The 9,953-nt window shown below is 30.4% G+C and overlaps 1 pseudogene; it reads right to left on the bottom strand.

Annotated features, from left to right (window-relative positions):
- Positions 1–1,937: 1,937 nt before the first annotated feature.
- LOC139524303 (uncharacterized) lies at positions 1,938–9,675 on the bottom strand (annotated as a pseudogene).
- Positions 9,676–9,953: the final 278 nt, after the last annotated feature.

Raw genomic sequence — 9,953 nt, forward strand, 5'->3', positions numbered from 1 at the left:
TATCATTTCAATTTTCAAGTTTACCGCTTACAAAAGGAGAAGGGTCATTAAGGGCCATTTTTGGCCCAATCTCAAAACTAGAGCTGTGAAGGATTTCCTGGTGAAACTAACATGACTTTGCCATAAAATGTTATTTTCTAACACTTTTGGCCATTTTTTCACCATTTTTGGGCAAAAAAGTAAAAAAATCAAGAAAAAGTGAGAATTTCTGGATTTGAGTAATAACAAATTTATTAAACACAAGTTAAATGTATCCAATAATGCATATGTTATATAACAACACCAACAACTATATCAGAGTTTTTAATTGACATTAAACTGCAATTAAATGTCTTTTTTGGGGCAAAAACCATTAAAAATATACATAAAATGAGGATTTCTGGGATTATCTAATAACAATCACTCCACAAATAGTTTAAATAACAAGTATGGTGCATATGTTTTGAATTGATACAGTTTACAATATCAAAGTTGTAAAAATACATAAGAATGCATTTTAAAGTCATTTTTTGGCAAAATACTGTAAAAATCTTCATAAAGTGAGGATTTCTGGGATAACTTAATAACAATCGCTACACAAATAGTTAAAACAAAAAGTATGGTACATATATTTTGAATTGATACAGTTCACAATATCAAAGTTGTAAAAATACATAAGAATGCATTTTAAAGTCATTTTTTGGCAAAATACTGTAAAATCTTCATAAAGTGAGGATTTCTGGGATAATTTAATAACAATCACTGCACAAATAGTTAAAACAAAAAGTATGGTGCATATGTTTTGAATTGATACAGTTTAAAATATCAAAGATGTAAAAATACATAAGAATGCATTTTAAAGTATTTTTTTGGCAAAATACTGTAAAAATCTTCATAAAATGAGGATTTCTGGGATTATTTAATAACAATCACTAAACAAATAGTTAAAACAAAAAGTATGGTGCATATATATTTTGAATTGATACAGTTTACAATTTCAAAGTTGTAAAAATACATAAAAATGCATTTTAAAGTCATTTTTTTGCAAAATACTGTAAAAATCTTCGTAAAGTGAGGATTTCTGGGATAATTTAATAACAATCACTGCACAAATAGTTAAAACAAAAAGTATGGTGCATATGTTTTGAATTGATACAGTTTAAAATATCAAAGATGTAAAAATACATAAAAATGCATTTTAAAGTCATTTTTTTGCAAAATACTGTAAAAATCTTCGTAAAGTGAGGATTTCTGGGATAATTTAATAACAATCACTGCACAAATAGTTAAAACAAAAAGTATGGTGCATATGTTTTGAATTGATACAGTTTAAAATATCAAAGATGTAAAAATACATAAGAATGCATTTTAAAGTCATTTTTTGGCAAAATACTGTAAAAATCTTCGTAAAGTGAGGATTTCTGGGATAATTTAATAACAATCACTGCACAAATAGTTAAAACAAAAAGTATGGTGCATATGTTTTGAATTGATACAGTTTAAAATATCAAAGATGTAAAAATACATAAAAATGCATTTTAAAGTCATTTTTTTGCAAAATACTGTAAAAATCTTCGTAAAGTGAGGATTTCTGGGATAATTTAATAACAATCACTGCACAAATAGTTAAAACAAAAAGTATGGTGCATATGTTTTGAATTGATACAGTTTAAAATATCAAAGATGTAAAAATACATAAGAATGCATTTTAAAGTCATTTTTTGGCAAAATACTGTAAAAATCTTCGTAAAGTGAGGATTTCTGGGATAATTTAATAACAATCACTGCACAAATAGTTAAAACAAAAAGTATGGTGCATATGTTTTGAATTGATACAGTTTAAAATATCAAAGATGTAAAAATACATAAAAATGCATTTTAAAGTCATTTTTTTGCAAAATACTGTAAAAATCTTCGTAAAGTGAGGATTTCTGGGATAATTTAATAACAATCACTGCACAAATAGTTAAAACAAAAAGTATGGTGCATATGTTTTGAATTGATACAGTTTAAAATATCAAAGATGTAAAAATACATAAGAATGCATTTTAAAGTCATTTTTTGGCAAAATACTGTAAAAATCTTCGTAAAGTGAGGATTTCTGGGATAATTTAATAACAATCACTGCACAAATAGTTAAAACAAAAAGTATGGTGCATATGTTTTGAATTGATACAGTTTAAAATATCAAAGATGTAAAAATACATAAGAATGCATTTTAAAGTCATTTTTTGGCAAAATACTGTAAAAATCTTCGTAAAGTGAGGATTTCTGGGATAATTTAATAACAATCACAGCACAAATAGTTAAAACAAAAAGTATGGTGCATATGTTTTGAATTGATACAGTTTAAAATATCAAAGATGTAAAAATACATAAGAATGCATTTTAAAGTATTTTTTTGGCAAAATACTGTAAAAATCTTCATAAAATGAGGATTTCTGGGATTATTTAATAACAATCACTAAACAAATAGTTAAAACAAAAAGTATGGTGCATATATTTTGAATTGATACAGTTTACAATTTCAAAGTTGTAAAAATACATAAAAATGCATTTTAAAGTAATTTTTTGGCAAAATACTGTAAAAATCTTCATAAAGTGAGGATTTCTGGGATAATTTAATAACAATCACTGCACAATAGTTAAAACAAAAAGTATGGTACATATCTTTTGAATTGATACAGTTAACAATAACAAAGTTCATAAAAATGCATTTGAAAGTCATTTTTTGACCAAATACTGTGAAAATCTCTCTAACATGAGAATTTCTGGAATCATTTAATAACAAACACTTAACCTGATACTAAAACAATATCAATTCATAGTTATCAAATCATTTTTGGTCCAAAAAACTATTAAAATTCTACAGCAATGAGAATATTAGGAAATAATTGTCATACTTGCTTTGGTCTTTGAGATTATCATTTTGCTCATGAAAAATTGTCAAATCAAATACATAAGATTGCATTGCATGATCTACTCTCACTCTCTGTATAACATCTTTCCTGACTTAAACTAACTATAATTATGAAATTCAAATGATATCCTTATCAGATAAGACTTAAATTAAGTTCAACTTGAAATATATACCAGCATACAATTTGGTTGATTCACTACCTACTAGATACTGAAATGGACATTAGAATTACACAGAAATGTACAGTGTCGAACTTTCCATTAATCAATGACCTAATACTTAAGATGCAAAGAATTTAATGGACATGGAAGAGAAGTTTGATGTCTATAGACAGCAACAACAAATAGATGCAAAACAATGACAAAAGTTCATCATACTTTCATTGAAGCAATTTATGCAAAATAATTCTGAATATAATTAAATATAGAGGGAAGATCATTTTATATACATGTACATAAATATTATGCATATTCAGTGACTGACAGTGAAATAAAACACATGCTAAAGCTGTTACTCTTCAATACCACTTGCTTCACTATTTGAGTCCTCAATCTCTTCTGGTACATTGGATGCATCCTCTAAATACATTGACCAGTTCTTAATATTGCGCACGGAATCAGCATACCTAGCATATCCTAAGTACCACAGTACTGATGAAACATGAGCACAAGCCCCCACAACACGAGCACCAGCCTTGCATTGACAATACCACCCCTTAATTACTGCAGGCCCATACTCGATCCACAGCAAGTATAGTTTTGATGAGGTATGACGACTTTGGATTTTTACGCGCAGTATATCTGCTATCTCATCATTTAACATAATAATGTAGTCGCCGTCCTCATCCAAATGTTCACAAGTGTAGCTTCTAGCTAGTTTGAGCTGATATACCCCAACAGTAATGTTTGTTAATTCTTCCTCAGACAGAGTGGGAAATCCTGCAACGACATTCTCTGCATCCATTTTTTTCCATGCTGCAATCCTTCTATCCAATTTCTCTTCCAACACTCTTTCAAACAAGGCATTCCCTTTGGATGCTAACATCTGGAAATAATGATTATACAACATAAGCAATTAAGAATAGTAATTAATTTAATTCTAGTTATTTGCTGGTATCTTGTACTGTTTGAATCCCAATATCATTATGATACCATTTAATATTTTATAATATATAATATAAAAAGAATTGACAAGTCTTAGAAACAGGTAGAAATGAAAGGTTTGCCGAACATTTCCTGCTTGTTTCACGGCAAGCACTAGTAAAAAAAAAAAAAATCCCTGACAATGTGTGTATCAAATGTTTTAATCCTACGTAACAAATACAAATTAAGATAAATAAAAGATTCTCAGAATAGATGTGGGCAACCTGTGTTCCTGACTGTAAATTATAATGTGTGAAGCTCTAGAGTACTACATGTATTATGGGACAATATGACAACAAAATCAATTACCTGAATATAATAATAATAATAATAATAATAATAATAATAATAAATTCTTTATTTAAAGAGGGTAAACGTGAGTAACTAACCAGAACACTATGCAAAAAATCATTGAATGTCTATGCAATAGATTTATTAACAGAATAACCACTTCCCTCAGTGGTGTGGCTTAACATTAATTTTGTATACTGAACTAATATTACTGTAGTGTATTCCTACCCTGAATTTGTATAGTGAACATGCTCATTGCAGAATAATACTATCTTTATAGGCTTTAAATACTATATAAAATGTCTGGAGAACAAGCAGTGAGCCCTTAATGGTGGCATGTGAACTGAGTCATCAAATTCAGTTTAAACATTAATTCCAGATGTGTGAAACACCAGCGTAGTAATCATAAATAATGTAAATTATTCTAGAATTATATTGCTTCCTTGTATAAGTGCTTTAATTACCTTCATTTTAGCAGCAAGAAGTTGATCTTCTTCTTGATTTCCAGAATTCAAAGGAGGTTTGTATTTATTACAAATTGCAGCGACCAATTTTATGTCATCTCCAATGTGTGGTATCTGTGTGTTTGGCACAATATTTGCCAGGTACCGCCACAGCTTGAGTCTGCCATTTACAGACTCAACCACCCATCTTATTTTGGTTATCAACCTTGATGAATTTGCCTGAAATGTGAAATTGTAATTTATAATCCTAGCATTTTAAATTAGCTAAAAAAAACATTACTCATTAGGAAACTAGAAAATGTTGGTATCCACTTGGAATGCTTTTAATAAGATTTGGTAATCTGTACAACTACACATTGTGTCAGCTACCAATCAATTTCTACAAAAATCTGTACAATACTAGGTTTCAAAGAAGTTGTGCTGACAAAGCTGCATCAGTAAAATAATTTTTGAAATTTATTAGTTCAAAGGGGCATTACTCCCACATAATTCAGCTGACCAAAAAAATCCTTGTTAAATGGACATCTTCAAATTGAAAGGTATAGCTGCCTGCAAATGGGTAACTGGTTCATTATTGAAGATCATGTGGTACAAGCATTTAATTTCATTTTGTAATTCATTTAGTGAGTTGGTGATGTCTTCGTCACATTGATCCATAAATGTCTTTTTTCATGTTGCTGATTATAAGTTCCTAAAATTAGGATCAGTATTTAATACTGTAATATAGGAGGATACATAAATATAAGTAGTAAGCCTATGTGATTAACTGAAACATGAATTAAATATTAAATAGCTCATCGAGAAATCGTATGGTATACGTGTAACACAAATTATGTCTGTTAGTAAATATTGCCCTCTTTCACATTGATCATGCACATAAAAGTTGAGACCAAAAATAGTGACGATCAAAATTAGTGAATATCTGTTGTTTCTTTTACAATGGGTCAAACAGACACTATTTTTAGGAGAGTTTTGTAGCTAACAAAAATTTATACCTCTTCTACTGTGTGCTGCTTCTGGCCCTTTTTAAGAAAAGAAGGCATCTTGGAATGGACCCCCATCTCCTCAAGAAAGTCAACAGCATCCCGAAATCCTCTGTCCACTATAAGAACGTCCCCTTCTGATATCCAATCTGTCATCTGCTCCATATTCAATTTAAAGTTATGTTTAATAATGTTGGCATCATTGTTCTTGTAATCAGCATGATATGGCCCTAACACTGATACAATATATCCTGTAGTAGATACAATAATCATTGGCTTAACTAAAGGTCGATTTTTATGAAGACTATATGACCGTCTTTGGAATTTAAAGTTATTGCTCTTTTGAATGTAGATGTAGGTACCATCTGCAACTAAAATGACAGGATTTTCAATTTCATTTCCAAATAATTCTTTTGCTAGAGGTCTTGTATGATTGTCTTTGATGTCCTGTCTGGAAATGTGCTGAAAGCCAAGATATTTGGGAGTGAAGTTGATGGAGAGTTCTTTTCTAGCTGTTGCAATTGCTCTTCTTATTCCAGTTTTGCCAATGTTAAAAAGTGTTGAGAGCATTGGGTTAAAATGACATTCCAGTTCTTAATCTGACAAGAAAAAGTGCTATGCATGTTCTTATGCTTCTGTTTTTTGTCTGTCTGATGGATTTGACATGTGAGATTAGGTCTTCAAAATTTTCTTTTGTAATGCCGGTAAGGTTTAGGAAATCGGAATCTTTGAGTGTGTTTTTGTTGTCAAAATCAATTCTTAAATTTTCATTTTTTAAAGCAATTGATCGGATATCAGTGATTAAAGCCAGCAGTTCTGTTTTGTTGAAAAATGTGGTTGATGATGTTGATAAACTTTTGAAATGGAGGATGGCTTGTTCATTGAGGAATCCATCTGAATCAATGTGTGATGGACAGCAGCGTGCTCCTGACAATAGCAAATGACCAGTTGATAAAAATGCTTTGTGTCTATTTTCAGTTGATAAAGTCTGAAATTTGGATTTTCTGTCTTTGCAAACACAACATGAAGAATGGCTTTTCCCAGCTGATGTTATTGGTAGCTGTATTATTTTGGGACTTTTATTTAATGTAGTTTTTTGTTGTTTCTTTGCGGGAGGTTCATAGTCATCTTCTGATTCAGACAGTTGGTTTTCAGATTCCTCTTGGTTACCTTCATATCTTTTTGCCTGAGATTTACTTTTACGGTTAAATTGAGAGTAACATTTTATGCAGGTTACATCATTATCTTTGCATGAAATTACTTTGAAATGTTTTCTGTAGTTAGCATATGCAGGACCAGCAATAAATCTCCTTCTGTCTGGTTTTGTTCTTATTCCACATGCGATACAAAGATAGTATTTAGGCCCTGTTCCAGGCATCCTATAAGAAAAATCAAATATTGCTCAATAGATGTTTAGAAGTGAAAAACAAGAGAGTGTTCTTAGAACACAGATATCACATTCACACATTCATTTTCTATGTTAAGTTGAACATGTTGAACATGAAATCGGGATCAAAACACTTATTTGGCAGTAAAATCAAAAAGATTATATCATAGGAAACAAGTGAACTACTTTTCAAGTTGATTGTACATTGACCAAAACTTTAACCTGAAGCAGACAGACAGAGGCAGCAATGTACTTTTGTGTTTTGATTTATGGTACCAAAAAAAGGTTAAAAAGTCTTTTTGTCTTTTGTTGTTATGATGTTCAAGTACCCCGCCACGTCCACTTGTATTTTTGCTCATCTGATGAGTTGAGCCTTTTTCAACTGATTTTTATAGTTCTATCTTATGTTGTATTTTTATACCACTGTCCCAGGTTGGAAGGGGGGGGGGGGGGGTCCTGTTAACCTGTTTAACCCGGCCACATTATGTATGTATGTATGTACCTGTCCAAAGTCAGAAGCCTGTAATTCAGTGGTTGTCTTTTGTTTATGCTTACATATTTGCTTTTTGTTTATTTTTTTAAATCAATAAGGCCTTTAGTTTTCTCCTTTAAATTCTTTTACATTGTCTTTTCATGGTCTTTTATATTGACTATGTGGTATGGGATATGCTCATTGTTGAAGGCCGTACGGATACCTACATATGTTAATTTCTGTGTCATTTTGTCTCTTGAGGAGAGTTGTCTCATTGCCAATCATACCACATCTTCATTTTTATATATTAAGCAGCTCTGATAGGATTCGGTACCAAAAAACATCAGCAAATATTCAAACATTTTTTTTCCATTACAAATTTCATTTATTACAATATAAGTTGTTTTTCTATAATATGGTACAACAGTCAACCAAAAAAAAATCAATTCGTTTAGTTCCAGATGACTTTAAATATGTTAATTTCATTGAAAAAGCTCAAAATTATCTCCCTTTTGTGAACAAAATGCATTAAAATTGAAATATTTTTTTTTTACTCCTCAGTTACCTATATTTTTCTTATTTTTTTCAAATAAGCTGTACTGAAACTGAACTGATGCAAAATTTAAGCAATTTCTGTAATTTCTTTCTTTTTTATTTCGATATTACCTTTTTTCTCCAATTAGTTCAACAGAAAAAAGTACCTCAACAAAATTGCAGGTTTCTTTTGAAGGCAGATTGTGAACAGCGACCCCATATTTTAATTTCATTTTTCTATTTGTTATAGGGTAAAGTTTATCTACAGATAAAAATAGCAAAATCCTATTCCAGAAAAAAATATTTATACCCGCGAGCTAGCCCCCTAAAACAGGAAAAGAGCTCTTTTTTTATTCTCTGAGAGAAACATGTCTTTTTTTACATATGTCACTTTTAAGTGTTCATGCAAGTTTAAATGATGTTTTCCTCTGCAATTGTATATAAAATAATGCTGTTATGTTGTGTACACACAACTTTTGTAAATAGAAAAGAATTAAGGCTTTGTTTTCAAATTATCTCCTCATGTAACACTAACTGCATTTTCCAATAGTGATCGACATGGACAAATTAATATGGAGATGTTATACATACCTAATATCTCATAGCACAATCCAATATATGCATGTAACCTTTGACATAGGTAATCTTCCATTGGGCTTGATTTGCTTTATTCCTGTAAAAGTATGATATATGTTTTTATAAATCAACTATTTGTCATTTGGCTATTTTTTTTTATGTTGATTGTCTATTCTAATGCAATATGTATGTAACACACATATGGTTAAATCCTAACTGTCAAATACTCTATGCCTCGTCCAGGGAAGGGGACCATTCTTTACCGATATTTGGCAGCCATTTTGAAATTGCAATTTATCAGGAATTCTGTTTTGCACCATTGAGATGAAATAAAACTGACACTCAAGCATATCTTTTTAAATATCCTTTAATGTTATTTAATTGATATTTTTAGGGAACAGCAATTTAAGCCAAATTACGTAATAATTGTGAGAGATGCCATATTGTTACACTGATTGAAAAGAACCATACATACACCCCCAACTCCCTCCCCCTCTTCATTTTTAATTCATGTGACTGGAATCACACATCTAATTTTATTTGACCCTCCCCCATTGTTTTACATGTGACTGGAACCTCACATATTATTTATTTGCACCTCCTCTCCATTTTATTCTACATATTAAACATATTATTTTATTTAACTAGCTGAGTATAAATATTATATTCCATATTTTTAAGAATGGTACCTTGTGAAACTTGACATGTTCTATCAACACTAAATTCACATTTCTTTTATTCTTCACATTAGCAACCTGAAACAAACATATTTATAGAACATCACAAGATCAATATTAAAACAACAATGCTCCATACAGTTCTTTGTTTAATACATTGTAAAATAAAGATTTCTTGTATTTGAAATATGAATTCACATTAAATCATTATGACATAATGTGTGCTTGCATGTAATATTTCATGGTTTACATGCACTAATAAAGTCAAGTCATTGCAAAGTTTCAAATACCATGCATATAACCTTAGTCTAGAAAATGCCATGGTGGACACATAGCACTCAAAATTCGGGACTATATTATTCATTTAACTGATATATTATTTCAAAGCAAACTTTGAGTTATCGTTTTCACTTGAGTGTTCTAACCAGGATCAAGACTTGCAACTGCAATAATTGTACTGTTTGTGTTTGGGGTTGCTGTTCAGGGATGGTTCCAACTATATGTCCCCATTCAAATGCAATGATTGTA

The sequence above is a fragment of the Mytilus edulis genome, chromosome 5 (assembly GCF_963676685.1).
Source record: "Mytilus edulis chromosome 5, xbMytEdul2.2, whole genome shotgun sequence".
Taxonomy (NCBI): domain Eukaryota; kingdom Metazoa; phylum Mollusca; class Bivalvia; order Mytilida; family Mytilidae; genus Mytilus; species Mytilus edulis.